This window comes from Aythya ferina, assembly GCF_964211825.1.
Source record: "Aythya ferina genome assembly, chromosome: 1".
Lineage (NCBI taxonomy): Eukaryota > Metazoa > Chordata > Aves > Anseriformes > Anatidae > Aythya > Aythya ferina.
In genome coordinates, this window is record NC_140296.1 from 8,442,281 (window position 1) to 8,464,146 (window position 21,866).

General features: G+C 38.9%; 1 protein-coding gene and 1 long non-coding RNA gene across 2 annotated transcripts in view; one reads left to right on the forward strand and one right to left on the reverse strand.

The window, feature by feature from the left end:
* The window catches only part of TMEM135 (transmembrane protein 135), a 176,383-nt gene that overhangs the window by 45,742 nt on the left and 108,775 nt on the right, over positions 1–21,866 (forward strand). The window lies entirely within an intron of this gene.
* LOC311430051 lies at positions 15,035–16,366 on the reverse strand. The gene is made up of 3 exons (XR_014688520.1): positions 16,289–16,366; positions 15,901–16,034; positions 15,035–15,764 (listed from the first exon to the last, which is right to left on the reverse strand). It is a non-coding gene; the product is annotated as an uncharacterized lncRNA (long non-coding RNA).

Below are 21,866 nucleotides of genomic sequence, written 5' to 3' on the forward strand. Positions count from 1 at the left end.
TTTTTCTTGACTGAAGTAGAAGAAGTAAATATAGGAATATCTGATATGCAGTCAAAAATCAAAAACTTCCAGAAAGCTCAGAAGTTGATTTTAAATTTATTTTTTTTTTTTTATTCCTGAGCCCTAACATGGTTGAAAATGTAGGTTTGGAAGTTTTTAACTAGCTACAGTCTGAGAACTGATGTTTCTGTAATACCCCAGCAGAGAGCTGCGGTAGTCAGTGCTGGGGACCACACAGAAGAACGAAGCCCTTCAAGTTCTATTTTGGATCGCACATGTTAATGTCGAGACGTTTCAAGGATTGTAAGTGATGCATTGGTAGTGAACGTATAAGATAATCCTTCATGGATAATTCAAGATCAAAAGGAACCCTAAGATTCCAACAAAAGGTGGAAACTGAAATGTAATCTCTTCAGTTATTTTTATCTGGAAAAGATGATATTAATAAATGAGTGCCCATGAATAATACCTATAGCTCTTAAGTTTCAAAACAGTTATGGCATACTTCATTGTGAACGGCTTGACATTTGAGATGTTGCTTTGAAGTTGAAGAAACCATGTCTTTGAATTAGTTTTTTTTTTTGTTGTTGTTGTTGATGTTGAAACAAAACTGACTAAAAGATGGTCTGACTAAAAAATAAAGAACCTGCAAGATAGAAAAAAGACTAATCTCAACTAGGACTCTCTTTTGTTATAAAAGTTTTTGAGAAATAAAAAACTTTGAAAATTGATACATTGTCATTTAAATACTATCCCAAGACACTTATCCTGTGTATGCTCAACTATATGGTGTTTGCTCTTTTCAGAAAAAAATGGAGGTTTATTTACATCTTGTTTGAAATTCAAGCCGTGCCTTGTTATATCAGACTTTACTCATTTTATAGTATAATTTCTAATGGGTTTGAGTAGAATCACAGAATAACTTAGGTTGGAAAAACCGTTAAGACCATCAAGTCCAACCAGCAGTGTATCACTACTAAGTGCACCAAGTGCACTGACACCCTCTTCTCTGGAACCTTCTTTTAGGTAGTTGGAGAGGGCGATGAGGTCCACCTTCAGCATCCTTTTCTCCAGACTAAACAGGCCCAGTTCCCTCAGCTACTCCTCATAACTCTTGTTTTCCAGTCCCTTCACCAGTTTAATTGATCAAGTCCACATCCTTCTTGTGGTGAGGGGCCCAAAACTGAACACAGGTCTTGAGGTGTGGCCTCACCAGTGCCATGTACAAGGGGACAATCACCTCCCTGGTCCTGCTGGCCACACAATTTCTGATGCAGGCCAGGATGCTGTTGGCCTTCTTGCCTACCTGGACACACTGCTGGCTCATGTTCAGCCAGCTGTCAACCGGCACCCCCAGGCCCTTTTTCTGCCAGGCAGCTTTCCAGCCAATGTTCCCCAAGCCCATACTTCTGCACAGGGTTGTGGTGACCCAGGTGCAGCACCTGGCACTCACCCTTTCTGATTGTCATGTATGGTGTTATACACACAAAATTGGAAATGTTAACAAGTTCTTCAGGGTCACGGGTTAAACAATGTACAGCTCAGGCTTGAGATCAGACAGCTGGATGCAAAAGGCAGAGTGGGAATGTTGGGGGCTGGCTTTTGACTGTGATGGAAGGAATTGATGTAGGAATTATTCCCAACCACAGAGAGGCCATTAGGGAGTAGAAAAAATACGAATTTGAAAAATAAGTTGAGAAAGAGCAAGAAAAGGAGGCAGAGACGTACAGTCCAAAAATGAGAAATTAGAACTCTTTGTAGCAAGAGACATGAAGGATTGGAGCTGAGCTGATGTAATGAGAGTTGGACTGTGGGAGTGTTGTAGGTATAACAAGTGGAAGATAGATGGGAGAACATAGAGACTGCTCTAGTTAAAGCAGAAAGCAGATGATGAAGAAAAGTATAGGTTTGGAGGGAAAGGAAGTAATGAATTTTGCTGCAATGAATATGAAGAAAAAATGAGCAAGAGCCTAGAGAAAGAGGGACAAAGAGGGTGCTGTTGCTGTCCTGAATATGGGAGTTGGAGAAAATGTCAGCAATAGCGTCTGAATGAATTCTACACAGAAAAATGGCAAGTCCATATTGCACTTACTGCTGTGCTGATAGTAGGTTATCAGTGCATCTATCATGGATGAAGTATTGAGCATAGGAGCTCATATACCAAGGAAGAGATACTGTTTTTAAGGCAAGAACCACATGGCCGTCAGGAGTAAGAAAGGGGAGCGTTTTCCTTTCAAACAAAATTTTGGAGGAAGAATGCATCTTCCTGGATGTAAAGGAAAACAGTGATCACCTGTTACAGATAACATGAATTAAGAGAAATATTGAGAGAGCGGCCAGGAGTGTAAGAAGACTACAATAAAGGGAAGTCCTTAAAAACTGTGTACACTTATGACACTTTTTGGAAAATCTGAGGGCTGCTGTGGGTGTTCCAACAGCCTGCTGTTGAGGCTGAGAGCCTGCTTACTGTGGTACTGTTACATTTGGGCATACCATCTCCTTCCTTTCCCTGTGTCTGCTGTTATAGAAATACTTTTTCAGTAGTATTTCAAGTCCAGTTAAAGCTAAAAAAAAAAATAAAATAAAAATACTGTTTACATTAAATACTGAATAAAACAAGTTGATCAAAAGTATTTGAGTGGGTATTGCTCTGTTTCAGTGTATGATAGAGCACAGGTAGTACAACTGAGAATCGTTTCTTTTGCTTTTGAAGAAGTCAAAGCTGTATCAGAGTTGAGTTGTTTTTCAGTTATGTAAATAGTCTAAATCCAGCTTCATTTTGGCTGTACCTTTCTTTACTCCAAGCAAGCAATGTAAAGAACAAGTATTGTGCTCCTATGGCTTGAGCTACTTGGTCTAGAAGCAAGCAAAAATGCTGAAGCACAGATCTACAAAGAAATCCCCTTGGATCTAATGGAGAAATGAGTTTCCAGCGCTCTTTAGTCGCAGCTTAACTCCAGGTATTTGTATGCTTTCTTACAGGATGGAAGTCATAGCAATTCAAAATACCGCTAAATCTTCATGCTTTGCAGTATTTAAAAAATCAAAACCAGTAGTCTAGTTTAAGATGCATGGTATACTTCGGCAGCAAACAAAGCTTAGCAGCAGTATAGTGTAATATAAAAAGTGGTTAGAATGTTTGAGGCCAAGGGCCCTCCAATATCACCTTCCATGTACACTAAATTTGTTGTTACTGTTTTGTGCCTTGTGGGGAAGGAACACAAGAATGGGCAGAGACTTGCTATGGCAAGAGAAGCAGCAACAACAACAGAAATCTACTTTTAGGCCGTGCTGTTGCTGATTCCGTTTGCCTAAAGGCAAAATGGAAGTATTGTAAATGAAGATAATTGCATACAAAAAGTACTCTGCCACTGAACATTCCGGAGTGATTTTACTAACCAGCTTATCAGGTGCTTTCTGTACAAACTTGCAAATGAGTTGTTATGAATGTTTCAGTACCTTGTGCCTGTTACAATTAAATGTATGATACTGTGAAAATACAGATCGAAGTTTTTTTCCTTGAGTAATGTGCTGTGTGACTATAAAATCACATTTATGTTGTGTAACTTGCAAGTCTTTTTTGAGAAATTGTTACCTAATTCTGTTATATACTATAAAATATTATATACCAAATTAGCAATATCCTTAAAAATAAGGTGTTGTCACTTTTTTTCAACGATAATTCTGAGGAATAATAGGTATTTGAAATATCCCATTTGTTTTGGCAGGCCATTATATTTGGTTACACAGTTTATTTACTGTAACACAAAAAAATGTTTTCTATTTAAACTTACTAAATTGACGTTTTATAAACAAGGCACCAACTCCTTTTCCATTGGGAACAGCAGTTTTAATCAAAAGACGAAGACAATGCAGGCTGAAGAAGGCCAGATGGATTTACATTTACCCAATAAATATTTTAGAGTTTTTAGAAGCTCTGGTTTCTAGGAAAATGGATTTTCCCACTCCTCCCTTTTTTTTTTTTTTTTTATGTTAAAGTTTTGTTGTGTGCTTTCATGGTATTTCTATTTTATTAACATTATACAAAGACTGCTTGGATGGGGAAGCTCGCCTCTCTATTTAGTTTATCAACCGAGGTATGAATACACAGATTTTTATTTTTATTTATTTATTTATTTTTTTAACTTTTCTAACATCTAAGTAGTAACCTCTATAATTGAAAATGCATAAAATAAATGCTTGAGACACTTGTCTGCTTGGAGTGTAGCTGTCTTTCTGCCACCATCTTTCTTGGTTTGTCATGGTTAACCGTGGCCCTCTTCTGAGGCAACAGCGGCTTTGGTTACAGCAGCTGGCAGGGACCACGTATATTTATTCTCTAATGTGGCCCAGGCTAGATAGCCTTTTCATTCCTTCCATTATTAGCTTTTGAGTTGATACTGTGGCAGTTTAAGTAGAACCATTGCTTAGTTCCTCCTTATGTGCAAAAAGAAAGAAAAAAGTACTATAACTTTTTTGTTGGAGTAGCAAAATTATTATTTTCTCAATATTATAATGTATTGGTAGAAGAGCATGAATACTTCAATATTCTGCTTTTGACTTCCTAATTAACTTAGAGGAAAAAACACAGCATGAAAGCTTGCAAGGAAGCTCTCTGCTTTTCCTCATTGGAAACCACGCCGAGGTAAAGCTCCGGATCCCAGTGTCAGGCCTGGCTGGAGGAAGACAAACCCCTGATGTGGTAGTGCTCTCAACTGAGGTATGTGTCTGTCACTGCTGCCTGCATAAGGGAGGAGCAGAAAGGTCAGTATTTAGTGTTGTCTGAAAAGAAGTTTCAAGGATTCATGGCATAATTTCTGCTGTTGCATGGACAAACTGCCTCAGATAATGATGTGCTGCTGGCTGTAGTTGATAAAGGCTTAACTTCTAACAGGCGTGCCAAAACTCATTTTAGTACTAACAAGAAACCATTCTTCTCTAGTGTCAAGTTAGACATCGATATCAACTCAGCAGTGTTTTTTCTGAAGCTACAGTTTTAATATGTGTTCTCTAACACATCTTAATTTTGAAGCTCACTTGACAGGCCTGATTCCCCACATCTAACAATAGCATTTTGGCTATTGGGAGGATTTGTTTACTTCCATTTGTATCAGGTCATGCGACGTTCTTTGATAAGACCTGCCTTTTGTTGAGGAATGGTATTTTTCTGCTGTTCCATCATCTGCATTTAGTAGGAAAGCTTCTTTCCTAATTTCTGTTTCTTTAATGCCTGGACCTTACTGGAAAAAGGGTGTAGAAGAAGAGCTTGCATCTTTTTAATTTCATAGAGACATAATCAGATGGAGCTCATCTGACATTTATTCTGTGGCCTTCATATCACATACTCTGTCTTAATTGTGTTCTGCTGTTGTGTCATTCTCTCAGCATCCCCAGGGTACAGTTCAAGAAAAGATGCTGTTAATACCATGTGCCAATTGTAGACTGGAGTGAGAAAGTAAAGAAAATGTTAAATGTAGTAGCAGGAAAAGGATGAAATGTTTTTTATTAAGATGTTAATATCATCACATAAAAAAGGAACATAATTTTGCGAGTAGTTTGGAGGCATATGAAGTTACTCAAAAGAAATGGTTACTCTTTACTGTCAGGCATTGATGTTCAAATCTATTCCACAGGCACCTAAGCAGAAGAAAATTTTTACCCTTTCATGGAATCCTTGAGTTTATTTTGGTGACTGTGCAGGGAGGTGTATTGTATGATCAACATTTCCAAGCTCCTTGCTTAGAAATTAAATGCAGATGTTTTCAAATAATCAAAGACTTAGGCATGTTTTATTCTAGTAGATAAATGCTCAAAACACTTTCCAAAATTTTTATTTTGGAATTCAGAATTAGATGCCATAAATGGGTAAGCTATATACTTTACACATATCATGTTCTGTGGGATAGGCAGTTTGGCAACCGAAACAGGCAAATTGAAATAAATTGCTACTTTTAAATATAAACTTTACATAAAACTCGTATGAGAAGAGAAATAAGCTGCAGTCTTACTCTCCTTCAAATAGAGCATAATGTGGACTAATTTGATTAACAGAATACTTCACGTAATCAAGTTATGGATAACTGATGGCTCTCTAGGATGGCTTTAAAAGGTTGAAACTTAAGGTCATTGTCACTACCCCCACGTGAAGTCTTTAAGAGACAGGTTTTAAAATTAGGAGTCATGTGAACTTAAACACTGCTGATGTCTTCACTTTTAAGTAATACAGTAATAAAGTTAGATCCTGGCAGCTGGCGCTCTTGTGGATTGACATGGCTAATTGGCTCTGGCATCTTAGCCTCAGGAAACCTCATCCATCACTTCAGAGCAGGACGTTTGGCAAGAGTCAGAGAAAACATTTAATACTTTGTCTCTTGCTTTCTATGCAAAGCTGCTTTGCATTTTTGAGCTTTCCAGTGTATCTTGTTAAACGCTCAATGCAATACTTATTTTTACGCTCCTTTAACGAGATCTTTTACAGTGAGCAGCTACTTGTTTGACTTTCTAGAATTACCAAAAATGTCAGTATTACAAATCTGTTTTGAAACTTCTCTCTCAGATAAAACTTCTGTCTTTTTTACCTTATGCAAAATTCTGTATCAGAAATACTGTTAATGTTAGATGACTTTTTGCTAGTCAGTAACTGGGATTAAAGGAATGTTTAATGGTTATGAAGAGCTCCCAGACACCCATCCCTAGCATGAATAGCATTTCTGATTTTTAGAATTACTGTAGGTGAGAATTTGGTAGATTAGAAAAGATGGGTCAGGAGATTTTTCAAGGCTTCCTAGCAGGTGAAATCCAAGTAGTGTTTGAGGAGAGCTGAGGGTTTTCCTGATGAGAGGAAAGGGTTTAAGAAGTCTCCTGGGGGAGGCTTGTGGGAGCAGGAGTCTCTTACTCTCCCAATGCCCCAACATTCTCAGCAGTCCTCTCTCCTTCTGCCAGCTCTTTACATTGTCAGGCAACCACATTTCCTCTTCAAGGTCTGAAGAAATAGCCTTCAGCCCCTCCTGGGCTCATCCTAGCTGCCCTCTGGCTGCTGAGCTGAGGCACAAGGCAGGAGGGGAAGGCATTCATGAGCTTGCAGGCCTTTTGGGGAACCATTTATATGACCTTTTCTTAGGTACTATGTATAAGAGAAACACTTAACATTTAGTCAGCCTTCTCTTGTTGGGGTGCAGAGGAAATGTGGAAGGACATTTGCCCCTACTCAGAGACGAGCTGGCTCTGAGCATTCAGGGCCAGCAGCAGAACCGCTCACTGCATGGTAGGCCTCGTCTGTGAAGCCCTGCTTTACCTCTTTCTCTATGTCCCTCTCTATAGCCTTGTAACAAAACTGGGAAGTTCTAATGTATAAAACTTTGGAACTTTTATTTTTTTTGAGGTTTTGGCAGTTCCACTTAAAATCTCCAGTTGTTGTGCGGGTGATGATAGTTGTTGTCACGCTGCTTCTGGAACTGATCAAGTGTTAAGACAGCTTGGGAGGCTTGGCATTCGGATTTCATTTTATAAAAGGAGAAAACTTTAATTCTGTGTTCAAAATACGCAGAATGAAAGCATTTCTAACAGGAATGCAGTTTACATAAGTGTAAGCTCATCCTGCTAGTTTATGATTTAATTAAAAAAACAGCATTTTTTTTACACGCTGTTAATCTTAGCATGGAACTCTCTGATGGAATGGGTGTGTGTTGTTCCTGATTAATCACATTATGTTTAATTACTGCTTTCTGTGCTCCAAATGTTTTGTTCAGAATTAAATCCTTCATGCTCTTCATTACTGATATCCATTCCTATTATATGACTGCCAATTCCAGTGTGATATCGTTCCTGACGTCAGTTACAGGATAATGATAATTAACCAGAGCAACAGTTTCAGCACAGAAATCGTTTTGCTCCTTTTGAATCCTTAAACTTTCAAAATAGAAGTCAATCACATGCTTGCAGTACTTAAATACTTGTTCCACAGAAAGTTTTGGAGAAAAATAAAAGATGTTTAGTCTAAAAGTTGTAAACTCCCCACAGAAGCAATAATCAGTGAGTTGTTTTGGAAAACAGTACAGCCAGCTTCACCGTCTTCATGGTATTTGTACTACAAAACAAAAAAATACACCTTTGCACGTACAATCTGAAATACTAATTGTTTTCATATTTTCACTTCTATGTTTTGAAGGAGTATTTTCTATGTTTCTATTTTCTATGTTATGTGGCATTGTTATGTACAACAGTGATTCCCGAAGTCTTATTAATTATGTAAATAAGTAAATATTTTAACCTATATTTACAATCAGCTGTAATGGATGTGCTGGTGTATAGCAATAAGCTTGTGTAAACTGGCAAATGTTAGCACGTGGTGGTTTAAGTTCTTTATGTTCTGCTGTTACAGGATATGTAGATTTTTAAACAGTGCCGAGACTAAGTTTTTTAATTGTGTAAACAGTCATTGGTTTGGCATTCAGGGGGAGGTGGTTCATTTGAAATCTTGTCTCCGTGATATGCTCCTTATGCCTTTAATAAGGTTAGAAAAGTGGAGGAGGACAACTTATAGCACAGCTTGTAAATGTCAGTCTGGATAGGAGGCAGTTCAGCTTGAAAACAATGTTGGTGTTGGAAAAGTGAAAGGAAAAAAAAATCTCGTCTGGGAACTATTCTCCCACGAGGAAAAACTGTTTTCAAAAATGTAAAATTATGATCATTTTTGGTAATGCAGAAGGAAGTAGTTCTGAAATACCAAACTACATCTAGTAAATGTGGGGAAAACCAAAGACAGAACAAAATTTATTTCGGCTAGATCTAAAACCGCCTGGTTTCCTGAAGGTAGTATTTCACCTTGGCTTGAGCCCTGTTCACACGTGAAACTTTCCAATTAATGTGTTCTCTTTAAGACTACTCTTTCTTCGGAAGACAAGATGACTTAAATAGAATTTTTACAGGAAAATAGACACGACTGTGGGAGTAGGACCCATTTTTGAATCTTCTCCCCTTTTCCAGGCTACAGGATAGGGGTCAGCAGCCGAGACTGTTACTCTCAATGGAATTTCAAGGATGCATCAGTAACCATATCTTACTGCAATATTCTGTTAAACAGGGTTATTTCAGAGGAGTTGTACCATTTGATGTTGGTCTTGTATGGTCACTGCCATGTCCTGTGGCAAATGTAAATTTCAACAGGGCATTTTGTAGCTAATCTTTAATGTTCATGTAATTTGAGTGCTGTGGTTCCCTGAGAGTTTCTTTACGGTTCAGTAACCTCTCTCCGCCTGCTCAGAAGAAATGGACTGCTTCAGTAGCTGCTGATCTTCTCAAGTCCGGTAATTACTCTTGAAGAAGGCAAGAGACGTTTGTGCACTTTGTTAAAATTAGTCTGGATTCCGCACCCAATATTTCTAGGGAGAAGAGTGATCTGAAGTGAGAATTGGGAGAGGGGTAGAAGGCTGTATATTTAACAACATTTTTCTTGGCTTCAGTACCTATTTTACATTGATAGAATTTGTTTTGTCAAATTGTTTTTGTTTTTGTTTGAATTGTCTCATATCCAATTTTTATGAATTTTATTAAGCATATCCATTATAACCCTAGTTAGAAATAATGTGAGCATCAGTTTCAGTGATCCTGTGTCAGACTGACTTTCTGTAACTTTTACATAATTTCAAACAAATGTATGGTATTTGTATGATCCCCTTTATCCTTCCATGAGTAAACCCTAACAAATTTGTGTATTTGAATACTTTTAAAAATGTAAATCTTTCTATTTTCAAAATATGTGCTTTCATTTGTATAAAGTAATTCATGCTGGTAACCTTGTGTTACTGGTGACTTTAGTGTCTTTCATTCAAGTTCACGTGTACAATTCCCAAGGCAACATTCAGTTTGCAACATTTCATGTATGTAATTTGATGTGTGGTTTTGCGGATCAGTGCGTTGATTGAAAGGTCTTTAAATTATCAGTCAAGTTGCAAAGATTTCCAAAGAGCACCTGTAGAGTTGTTTGGGAAATATGCACTCCATATATGTGTGGGCTCACCTCCTGTTTGTAAACAAGTTATAAACAATTCTGTGCTTAGAATATTTGGAAATTTAAAATATTTTAGATGTTTGTATAGGAAAAAACATCTATTTTTTAAAACAACTGTATATCTTTCCTTGCTTCCTGGCATACGCTGCTTGCCTCTGTGTCTGTCTGCTTCTGTCTTTAGGGAGGTTTTTATTAGCCAGCAGGAGCTTTACAAATTATGATTATTCTCCCATATAAAAACATGTGGCTATCTTTAGTGACAGGCTTCTATTAACATACTAAAATTATCTGCCATCCAGAAAATGACTTGTTGGGTAAATCGTTTCCTTTACATTTAAACCCTGATGTTCACTACATCTCTTATTCTTAGCCTAATTAAGGCTGCTGGGAACTGAATGAAGTCTTCAAGCACGGTAAGCCATACAAAGTAGCCCCTGGAGTCCCAAGCTGTGACTGCAGGGTACAATGTAAACCATTTTGAATTGAAATGGATGCACTGGACTTGAATATGGGCATTGTTTGATAGTGCTTGCAAATCACAGCAAGACAGCGGCCTTAGGCAAAACAAGAGGTAAAGGAAATTCAATGCTGTAAATAGCCTTGCTGGAGACCTTCACCATGCTCATAAATAACAAAGCTCTGAGGCATCTCCCTGTCATGTGTCCTGTCACCTACCCGGAAATCCATATAAGATTTTTGTTAATTTGCATGATTGCCTGCTTATATTTCATTTATGAATCTGAATATACCCAAGGTTGAAGGTATTTCTATTTTAATAAACTCTGGGGTAAGGCCTCTCACTGCTCTCTGAGATTTGGGATTTTACTAATGTGTAAAAATCTGTAACTTTGGCCTGTTTGTAATGTAGGCTGTGTATTGTGCATGTGGAGACTCAAAGAATAGGATTAAAAGATTATTTTTGGAACTTCACTGAGTGGAGTTACTGCAATGTGCAGTTTGAGCAAGAACTTAAGACAGTCACCCTGGTCGGTGTTATCCAGTATCCCCTCTTACATGGAAGAAGGATTTGGAGGAAGCTTCAAATACAGGTCTGGTATGGAAAACATTCAATCTCTACAGTGCAAGTTATCCAGAATTGCTGCTAACTGAAAACAGAAGTGTTAGGAGCAATTCTAAGAAAATACAGCTACAGGAATTTCACCACTGCGTTAAGAAAGGCCAGCATGACAGTCTGCCCGTGAGCATCATGACTGCTTCTTCAGTTCAAGAAGCGTTTGGACAATGCTGTCAGGAATATGGTTTGTTTTTTGGGTGGTCCTGTGTGGAGCCAGGAGTTGGATTTGATGATCCTTGTGGGTCCATTCCAGCTTGGGATATTCTATGATTCTGTGATTCTTTTCCAGAAGAAGATGATTAGTTACTTGAGATTTAATGAAATCCTCTGGTCAAAGAAACTGTTAGGCATGAAAAAGAAGAAAATGAGTCAGATAGCATTTTGCAATACCCTAATAAGGAAACACTTTTTCATTTTTTTTTTTTTTTTTTTTTCAGTTAACAGATCATCTTGTATACAAAATCATCAACAATCTGTACATGTGAGTCACATGCTATGGGTATATCTAAATTCAGTCCTAGGATCATGCATGCTTTGGGGCTGTTTTCACTGTCTTCAACCTACCAATTCTACTTTATTGGCTTCAACAAGCTGCAATGATTATCTGCAAGCATAATAATTCTGTTTTGATCTGTAGTTACTATTGTTTAATACTATGCTTACTATGTATTTTTCAGTGTAATTCAAAACATTGCTTTCAATTTGGACTTATGAATTCTCTGCTTTTCAAAATAATTAAACTGCTACTTCACTGATATTTACCTGTTATTAGGAAAATAGACGGTTCTGATCTGTAGAGGAATTAGAATAGCTTTCCTCTTGCCTCCAAAATCTTCCTAAAATGGGAAATCACCCTGAATACAGATTCATTTTATTAATTGAAATGATCTTGCAAAGTGTACTTACGTTAAAGTTCAGTGGGTTAACGCCATAATGAGTGAGGAAAATATTTGCTTGCTTTTTAAAGAATAAAAGTGGAAACTAATGGAGCAAGAGTTACAGATACCTTGAACAGGTAATCTGTATAAAAATATTTAATAGGTCTGACAACAGTGCTAATGCTGACTTTTGAAAACAACAACAAAAACGAACAAAAAACCATTATAAAGGAGCTCTTGATTTTGTTTTAATAATCATTTAATGTCTACCAGCTTGATAAATCTGATTTGCTGAGGTATTATGTGATGGCTGAGGAAGAAAACTGAAGGTGAATGTAAGGAAAAAACTTGTTCACAAACAGAACACCAAGACTGATTGAAGAGCTGAGAAAAATATTCCTATTTTGCAGGTAAAAATAGAAATAGAGAGAAGATGAAAACAAAAGCATATGTCTTTATGCTGAACTTAGAAGCACAGAATCTGCATTGTTTTTCTTTGTATTGCTATTTTCATGGAGCCGTGCTCACTAGCTCCATTTCTAGTTCTTTGAATTAAGCCACAAAATTTCAGGCTGGCACTGCAAAAATGAAGATCACAATTCTTGCAAAATACTCAGCAATGGGGAAGAGCGCTGACTGTCAGTGTCATGAATGTTCTGGAAAAAAGGAAACTGAGAAGACAAGTGTTTTACTATTTATAATCCCCGTAGGACTGTGAAAATGAAAACTGGCTGTGGAGCCTTACAGAAGATGTGCAGCAATGCATGGGCAGAAAAATCCTTTACGTACACAGTGTTGGACTGAATTGCTACTCAGTGGGATGTGATGTTGAAATTATGATGAAAACGTCAGTTCAGCACTTAATAGCTATTAATCTCCCTCTTTCCCCCAGTTTAATATTAAGGATTATTTGGAAATGAATGGAGGATAAAACAAAAATCATTATCGTGCCACTATGTAAGTCATGGGTGTGCTGACAGGTTTACTACTGTCTGCAGTTCTGGTCCTCTTTAAAGCGTAATAGAAGTAGGGAAAGTACCCCATGGAAAAATAAAGATGCAAAGGTGTTGAAGAACACGTGTAAGTGGGGGAGCTAAGCTATGCGAATTTAGCCTGGGGGAAAGAACCAAGAAGGGATGGGAGATGAGTACGTGAAGTCACGCGTGTGTGGAGAGGGTGGGTAGTGCTAACCTATTTACTCCTAACACAGGAAGCGAGGGTTGCCAAATAAAATTGCTAGGTGTTCAAACTGATGTGCACACGGTGCAGAACTAAACTGAGGAACTTATTGACACAAGAGGTTGTGCGTGCCAATGGCTTTCTTGGGTGCAACAAGAAAATAAATCACTAAGTTTCCATTAGGGGCACAAAATGCGCAGGTCCCAGGTCTTGTTCTCCTGGCTCTGTCCTATAGGTTGCTGAGACTTATAGCAGGGAGGGTATTTTTCAGGTGTTTGTCGCTGCTCATTGTTAGAAGATAGATACTGAGCTAGGTGGGCACTGGTCCTGCTTGGGCATGGCCACTTCTGTGCACTTGGGTGTATTGCAGGTAGCGCTGCTGCCACTTTTGTAGCAGGAGTTTGAGGAATCCCTGCGCCTTCAGGACAGGGGAACCTCGTCCCTTGGGCCACTTCAGCTCCAGCAGCACTAAAGCATCTTGCAGAATGCGTAACTTGAGAAATTATTCTGCTTGTTAGCTAATTAACCCATTAGATTTAAAACAGTCTGAGAGGAGCCTGCTGAAGCATTCTGCTCTGCTTCCCGTTGCATCTCAGGGTGTAGCCTGTTATTTCTGTATTTGCTCTTCACAATCCTTGCCATCGAGGCAACACTTAATGGAAATAAGCAGGTTTTTCTCTGTGCTTAATCATTTTTCCCCTGTGCAGAACAACAAGGCATCTTGTGCCAAGTAGTAAGAGAAAAGAGGCAGGGGAGCAGCATGGAGTTCAGGGCATGCTTGGTGGTTCCTCTGGGCAAACAGTGCATTTGAGCAAGTGAGCAAGGCTTACGTAGAGACAATGTGTGCCTGGGAGAGGTGTAGCTTACCTCCATCAAGCCCTTTTGTAGGGTATCTTGATGTGAACCTGGACATTTGCATACAGGTAATGGAAAGTTCTCTCTTCAACCAAGGTTATTTCTCTCTGACACAATTTGAGATTTTTGTTCTGGTGCATGCAGATGGTAGAACTTTTTACACATGTGGCTAACAAGACCTTCCTAACACTGATACTCCACTGCAAAGAACAAAGCAGATCATTTCCCTTTCCCTCCTCACTAGTTTAAAGTGAGTCCAGTTACTTGCCATAGAAATTACTTGCCATTTAGCCCTGTTAATTACCATGACAAATGTAGGCAGAAATATTAAAAATTGAGAAATACAAAGAAGTGTTGGAAGGTTTTAAACAACCATAAATGCAATTAGCTATTCTGACTATTCCTGTTTAATCCATTATGTAGTTAAAAACAAACCTTCAGGAGATGTATTTCTTTCAGGCCAGAGGGATGGGAAGGAAGATGTCTTTGTGCTGAAGGAGGGAGGAAACAGATTCTTTTTAAAGTGCTTTTGGGTCGCAGCATATTTCTCAGCATACTTTTAAATAGAAAGATGAATGTACTGTATACGGTGTCTTTGTAAATATCTGAAAGTGTACAGCAGTATTTAATCATAATGGGTGTGCCCCAAATATTTATAGCAGTTAACGAAATCACTTGGGCGATTATGACTGTTACATCAAAGGGTTAAACAGTGCTTTTGCTGTAGACTTTTAATTAGCATCCCATTAATTACGTTAACGTTTCACTGAAGTTACCGATATGTCCTTCTATTGCTTACCTGATTCTTTTGGTAGCAGTATTAAAAACTTTGCTAATTTAAACCCAGAATAGTGAAAACATTAGGCTTTATAAACTTTACTGTATAAGAAGTTAGAAGTAACAGAGTTCTTTTGATTTTGATGGGTTTGAGCATCTTTTCCATATGGCTTCAATTCACGTTTTAATCAGAATGTGGAAGTCATTACTCTGACATCTGAAACTGAGGTAGCAATAAAAAAAATTATCACAAACAAGACAGCAGACACAAATTATTTTGTGTTTATTACTGGGTGGCCCTTTTGAAACTTTCCCAAAGTTAATTGGTTCCAGATATTTGAGGATCGAAACTGTATTATGACAAATTTATTTCTGGTCATATTTAACTTGTGTCTCCTCAGCAAGGCTGGTTTAAACAAACAAAAAAGTTGTCAACCCACTCATGTCTGTCTCCAGTTTTTGTTGTAGTAGCTTTAATCCTAGTGATTTGGTTTAATAAAGACCACTGAGAAAACAAACACTAGTAGTTACTGCCCTGCTTTTGTAAATTATTTATCATATCTCTAAGATTTTACTGTGGCATAAGTGCTGCTGTGTTAGCTTAAATTGTTCACAAAGATGTCATGTCAGATTAAATGCCCGTGTAGGGTTTATATATGCCTGTGAGCGATGCTTCCTGCTGTATTTGATTAGAAAGTATTTGGGCAAGTCTGCGTACGTGCAGACCTTGCTGTGCTGTCATGGGGAGCGACTGACCAGAGCAAGCGAAGCCACGCAGTCTGTACAAGTGATAGCTGTCTTGCTGTGACACACAGCGTGGTCTGTCTGAAATGTGCTGGGATGGAGGTCCTGGGTGGTGGTTAGTGCTGGAGTTACTTGTGCTGCTTCATGGTTGGGTGTGCTCAGGGTCCTCACGTGAGAGCCAGGTGAGTCCAGTGCGGGGTGTGCAGCATCTCAAGGCCTTCTTGTCATGAGTTAGTGCGATGCGTTGCTGTGGAAAGTATAGTGTAGAGCCATCAATGTTGGAAAAGACCTTCAAGATCACCAAGTCCAACCATCTGCCTGACTCCTGAGCCCCATCCCTAAGCTGTGTCCCTTAGTGTCACATCCATGCGTCTCTTAAATACCTCCAGCAACCAGGACTCCACTGCTTCTCTGGGCAGCCTGATGCTTCAACACCCTCTTGTGAAGAAATTCTTCCTGTTATCCACAGTAAACTTCCCCTGGCACAACTTCAGGCTGTTTCATCTCATCCTGTCATCTGAGAAAACAGGAGGTTAATTATGGCTACATAGCATTTTAAATGCATATCGCATGTGTGTTATTGTATATATTCTTTCTATGTGCATGCCTTTGTGTAATCTACTTCTATTGCTTGTTTATGGAGTATTCTTATACCATTATTGCATATCAAACTCTTAAATAGCTGCATTTTTCCCTTTCAGAACTAAATATAGGCCCCCAAAAGGCATTGTAAACCAAATCAGACTTACTTTTAATATGGTCCTTACCTACCTGGCCATATGTGCCCCAAACCTTTTTTGTTTGTGTAAGAAACAACCCCTTTTTCAAAGTAGGTGAACTTTCTAATGGGTATCATTTTTTTTCCTTCTTAAAGACTCTTAGCATCTGGAGTTAAATAGCTAATAGTTAACTAGCTAAAGCTGTCTCTAACAAGTAACTGAAATAAGTAAACGAAAGTCTTTCAACAGCAATGTCAAAAGTGGATATGGCTGTGAGTTAATTAACTTAATTAACCTTCTCTTAATGAGGAGGTCTCATTTGTAGCTGGGCAGGCCATGACTTTGAAAAATGGTCTTTTTTCTGTCAAGGATTGTGCGTTATCCAGGTGTGGCATGGGGGTAATAGGACAGACAGACACAAATTACACATTTATGCGTAAACTTTTAAAACACAACTGGTGAGTGCAGAGAAAGCCTTTGCCCATCTGTGTACATTTACCAGAGTTATCAGTAAGTTAAAAATGCTAAAGGAAACGTTAGATTTGTATAGTGATGGTTTTAATTAATACAAGTCCATCCTCTGTAAGTGTCGTGTTTGTAAAAATTATGAAAGAGCACTAAACTGCATTAGGGTAATTTATAGGCCAAATAAATGTCAGTTGCTATGGGAAGCTGGTGTAGGAAACAGAGTAACGAGGGAAAAAAAAAGGTGAAGAGCTAGAGTAAATTGTAAACATGTAAGAACAGCGATACAATTGTTTCTTTATATCCACCCAAGCAAGTATAAGTTCATTTACAACATATTTATTAACAGTCTCAGGCCAATAAAACAACACTTACAGAGCAGTTTTGAAAACTTTCCAGTTCTCTGTTTTGTGTAGTGACAAGTCAGACCAGTGCTCTTTTTTTTTTTTTTCTTTTTTTTTCCCCCCCTTCTTTAATAAGGAAAACAAAATCTGTTCTCCTGGCTCCTTTATAAGGTTGTTAACTTCACCGTTTGGCATTTCAGAGCAGCGTTTGCATTGTGCTCAATTAGTGCAGATGAAGCACTAGAAGTGCCAGGTTCAGAAACGTACCTAATTACTATAAAACACTAAGAGATCCATTCATTCGGACTTTCTGGCTCCGGGGGTGCCAGCCACAGAGACTCCAGCAACTTCTGAAGCCTAATCCTGCTTCGTGTCTCCACGTTTCTGTGGCACTTGCATTTTGGAAACTGTAATGTGGTCTGGCTGTTTACGATCGTGTGTTGCTGTGCCTCCCATCTGTAGCATATTGTGGAAGTGAAAGCTTGGTGTATAGGAATTAAACTGAGAACAACCCTCATTGGTAGGGTTCAGAATAATTAAAAATAAAGTATAAAATGGCACCCCTTTTACTGGAGAGGGGGATGGTTGAAGGGTCTTTTTCAGATAGTAGGGCTGTGTCAAAAGGGATTGATTTTGGAGTTGGATTGGCTTGCGGTGGCCATTCCAGGTTGATGGTTAGTTTGGTGACAGACCTCTTTCAGCAGCCAGAGGCTTCTGGCTGATAACTTATTTTTGTACACAGCTGCTCGGCCTCTAAACCAAGAGTTTGCACAGATGAGCATCTGCCGCTTCCCGTGATAAGAGCAGCGTATGAAACAAGAAAAGCACACCTCAGTACTCCAGCTGAAGCGGTTTTATCCAGAGGCTTTTGTAAAATGTTATTTTGCCCTCCCTTTTCTGCTCTGTGAAGGAGCTGGCTGCTATCAGAACGTTTTCCTGTACGGATACTTGTGTTAGCATTGAGCCTCTTAACACAGCTGTTTCTGGAGAGCATCTCACTGTTGATAACTTGTGCTAACAACTCCGTGGTTGCTGCGATTTATGCAGCTCCTTTAAATGCCAGTGCTTTCAGTAAGCAGCATCAGCACCAGGGTGTTTTTTTTTTTTCCTCTGTCCCTTATGTCAGAAAAAAGGTGAGACTTTTAGCATCCAATGGATGAGATGGGAAAGCTTGTAGTGAAGACCTGGCACGTGATGGTTTAACCTGGTCTTAGCTACTCTTAGTGTTTACAAAACAGATGCATAATTTCTTCAGCTGTGCTCTGAAAGCTTTGTGTGAGTCCGGATGAAGGCATCATAACGGTCTGATTTACGAGCACTTGTGATGTTTCTGCACTTACCAGGATTAATTTGGTCATTTAATGGGCAACAAAGCATATTTTGGGCTCAGTTGATTGTCTGCCATGGTCTCTAAATTGTTTTTAGTATTGCTACATTCCTTATACAATTCCTTCTTCTGTAAGTGTGATTTATGTTCTTTTTCCCAAGGGGTATGAGCTATTATTTGGCTGTGCTAATGTACAGGATGTTCAAATGAGCATGCTTATCCATGCAGTCCAGTGCAGTTTATATAACAGACCGACTACATGTATTTGTTACCTTTAGATCTTGCCAGGAATAACTGTACGTTTTGTTCCTGGTCGAAACTCCTTTTTCTTGTTATTTTGTACTTGCTGGAAGCGTTGTCAATCTCAAAATCTGTGCAGGTTTTTCAGCTTTCTTACATGTTTAACGTAGAGAGATTGGGTAAGTGTAGGGTGAATAAAGTGTTCAGATATAGGGCGTTCTGTAGTTTGTCTGCCCCTCAGGTGGGGAGCAAGAACTTAGCTTCAGTGTAAACTCAAGCTAAATTCCTCATTGCTTTCTCTAATTTTCCCAGTACTGTGATACAACTCTACAACATTTGGAGTAACCTAGAATCATGCCAGACTTTCTGGATTTAGTAAATCTACCAGGAGATTTACCAGCAGTGGTTCCTGTGTTACCCTAAGAAATGCATGAACTCAGCTCCAGACTTCAAATCTCGTACTTTGTTGTTGCTCCATGTGAACGTCATATGTTGTACGTTGGGACGTGCAAATTTCCTGCTTTCATAAATAATACATTTTACAACAAGAGCAGACTTATGACAGAATGTACACACCTACGTTTAATGCACCACCAGGCATCTGTTAATTCTTGTAATAATTCCATTAGTACTGATCATGTGCTGCTAAAATGAAATGTGAATGCAAAGAGTGTGTCTTCAACTGACTGGGGTATTTTGGTGTGTTTTGTTCTTTGATTATTTTTTTGTCTGGATGTTACAGAAAATTGAATATATGTTCATGGAAGGATAAGAAGGAAATTTAAGACCGAGTGTTGCCCTAGCGACCACATTTGTAGTTAAATTTAGGTCCTTGTTTAAAAGTTGGCCATAGTGGAGACCTGTGCTTAAAAACTTTTTCTATATATTAAGTGATTTTTTTTTAAGTTTTGTTGTATTTTTTTTCTAGATTTCTAAAATTAGATTCAGGGATAGTTAGTGTTCTTGCAAGTGTAATGATTCTGTTAATAACATGATGCTTCAGCCTTAAGATTACATATCTTTTATAATAAAATACAGCGTGAGTAACAATGCTAATACTGATTAATACAGTTCTCTCTGTTCTTGTGAGAGAAATTAATCTGTGAGTGCAAAATATTTCAGTTATAAGGTTCACTTATGCGTGTGGAAAAGTTATTTTTAAAAGCAGGGCCAAGAGAGATTGTTTTCACTCCAAAGTGATCATCACATTTTTTTCCAATTATTTCAAAGTTGTAAATAAAAATTCTGCTTACAGAATATCCATAGGGTGTCAGTCCTGTAGAGATCCATTGATGTACTTGCCTCTCTTTAGAAGAACATAAAAATGGTCTTTAACTGTATGATCGCATCGTGTCCTTTCTTCAGGAACCTTGTCTGTTCTTCCCAATAAACAATTGAAGATGTCTTCTGAATTGACAACTGCCCAACATGGTGTGTGTTTTTTTAACTATAGGCATTGTGTGTGTTTAAACCTTCCTTAAAAAAGAGATTACTATCTCCCATGGCCTTTTCTCTGCTCAGCTGCAGTCTACAAATAAGTCACAGTAAAAAATTTATCCTAATCGGTCAATTGTAAAGTGGTAAATGCAGTAATCGTAGTTGTCTGGAACTGTTTGTTCTGATGGTGTTCAAAAATAATGTGACAACTTGGTGTGATTCAGTGTTTGCTGCACAGCTGACACCCTGGTCACTTGCAGGGTTCCCCAAGGCTCTATTCTGGGGCCAGTTCCCGTCAATATTTCTGTAAATGATCTGGATGCAGGACTCAAATGCATGCTAAGTAAGTTTGTGAGTGATACTAAATTGGGAGGAGCTGTTGACTCCCTCGAGGGCAGAGGCCTCACCTTGAGTACTGTGTGCAGGTTTGGGAACCACAGTATAAAAAGGACATAAAACTATTAGAGCATGTCCAGAGGAGGGCTACAAAGATGGGGAAGGTGTATGAGGAGCACCTGAGGTCCCTTCGTTTGTTCAGCCCAGAGCAGGCCAAGGGGAGGCCTCATGGTGGCCTGTAGCTCCCTCACGAGGGGAGCAGAGGAGCAGGAGCTGAGCTTTGCTCTCTGGGGACAGCGACAGGTCCTGAGGGAACAGCATGGAGCTGGGACAGGGGAGGGTCAGGCTGGGTGTTAGGGAAAGGTTCTTCACTGAGAGCGTTGTCAGGCACTAGGACAGCCTGCTCAGGGCAGTGATCGCAGCACTGAGCCTGCTGGAGTTCAAGAAGTGTTTGGACAATGCTTTCAGCCATAGGTTCTGCTTTTGGGTGTGCTGTGTGGAGATAGGAGTTGGACTCGATGATCCTTGTGTGTCCCTTCCAGCTCAGAATATTCTGTGGTTCTATTTGCCCTTCACTCTTTCTGAATCTGCTGGTGTATGTTTTTGAGCATATTGAAATTTTAGTGGTCTGCACATTCTCAAGTCAATGGATGAAAAAAAAAAATAATATCCTTTGTTACTTTAGGAGGTGATAAATATTATTAGTCTATTTAAGGAGGAATTAACACGGTAGTACAATCAGTAGTGGGTTTCTGGACCTCTTGATTTCCTACCCTGGATAGAGAAGACCACAATGTGTTTGTTTACAGGAAAATCCTCGGTATTTTAGTTGTCATGTCTGGTATCTGACAGGAGGAAGAAAAGTTAGAATCCTGGTCTTTTGTGTAGACTTTCCTGTTTTACCAGTTATCTTTTGTGTTTCTTCTTGCTTTGCTTACAGTTTGCTCTCTGAATTTTATAGAAAGTGAAGTAGGGTTTTTACAGATCTGGCATTGATCGCCACAGCACTATCTGCACCAGCCATCCAAATTTTATCCAAGGCTAACCTTCGGTGTGAGAATTGATGTGTGATAATAAGAATCAAGTCCTACAGCTTTTGTGTTACTGTAAGCTAAATTTTCTCCCTTAAATGAAAGCATGTCCAAGTATTGTTATGGTTAGAAAGCTAGTGGGCAATTACGAGCTCATTTTACACTGGGTATGAGTTTTTCGTAAGGTTGAAGACAGTTCAAGGCAGTGATTTGGGCCGTTGCAGTGCTGTTGAGCAGGCTTGACCAAAGACTTTTTGGGACCTGCCTCACATTTCAGGAAATGGAGATTGTAGCCAACTTTATCCTTGTAGAGTCTGAGTCTGGCCAATGCCTTGATTTTAAGGACGTTTTAGTAATTCAGCTTGCTGGAGGCAGTTTTGCCCACTACAAAGTTTGGTTTATAAGCTCCGTCCCAGTGCTCAGCAGAGGGGAGTCCTCCTCCAGGTAGCT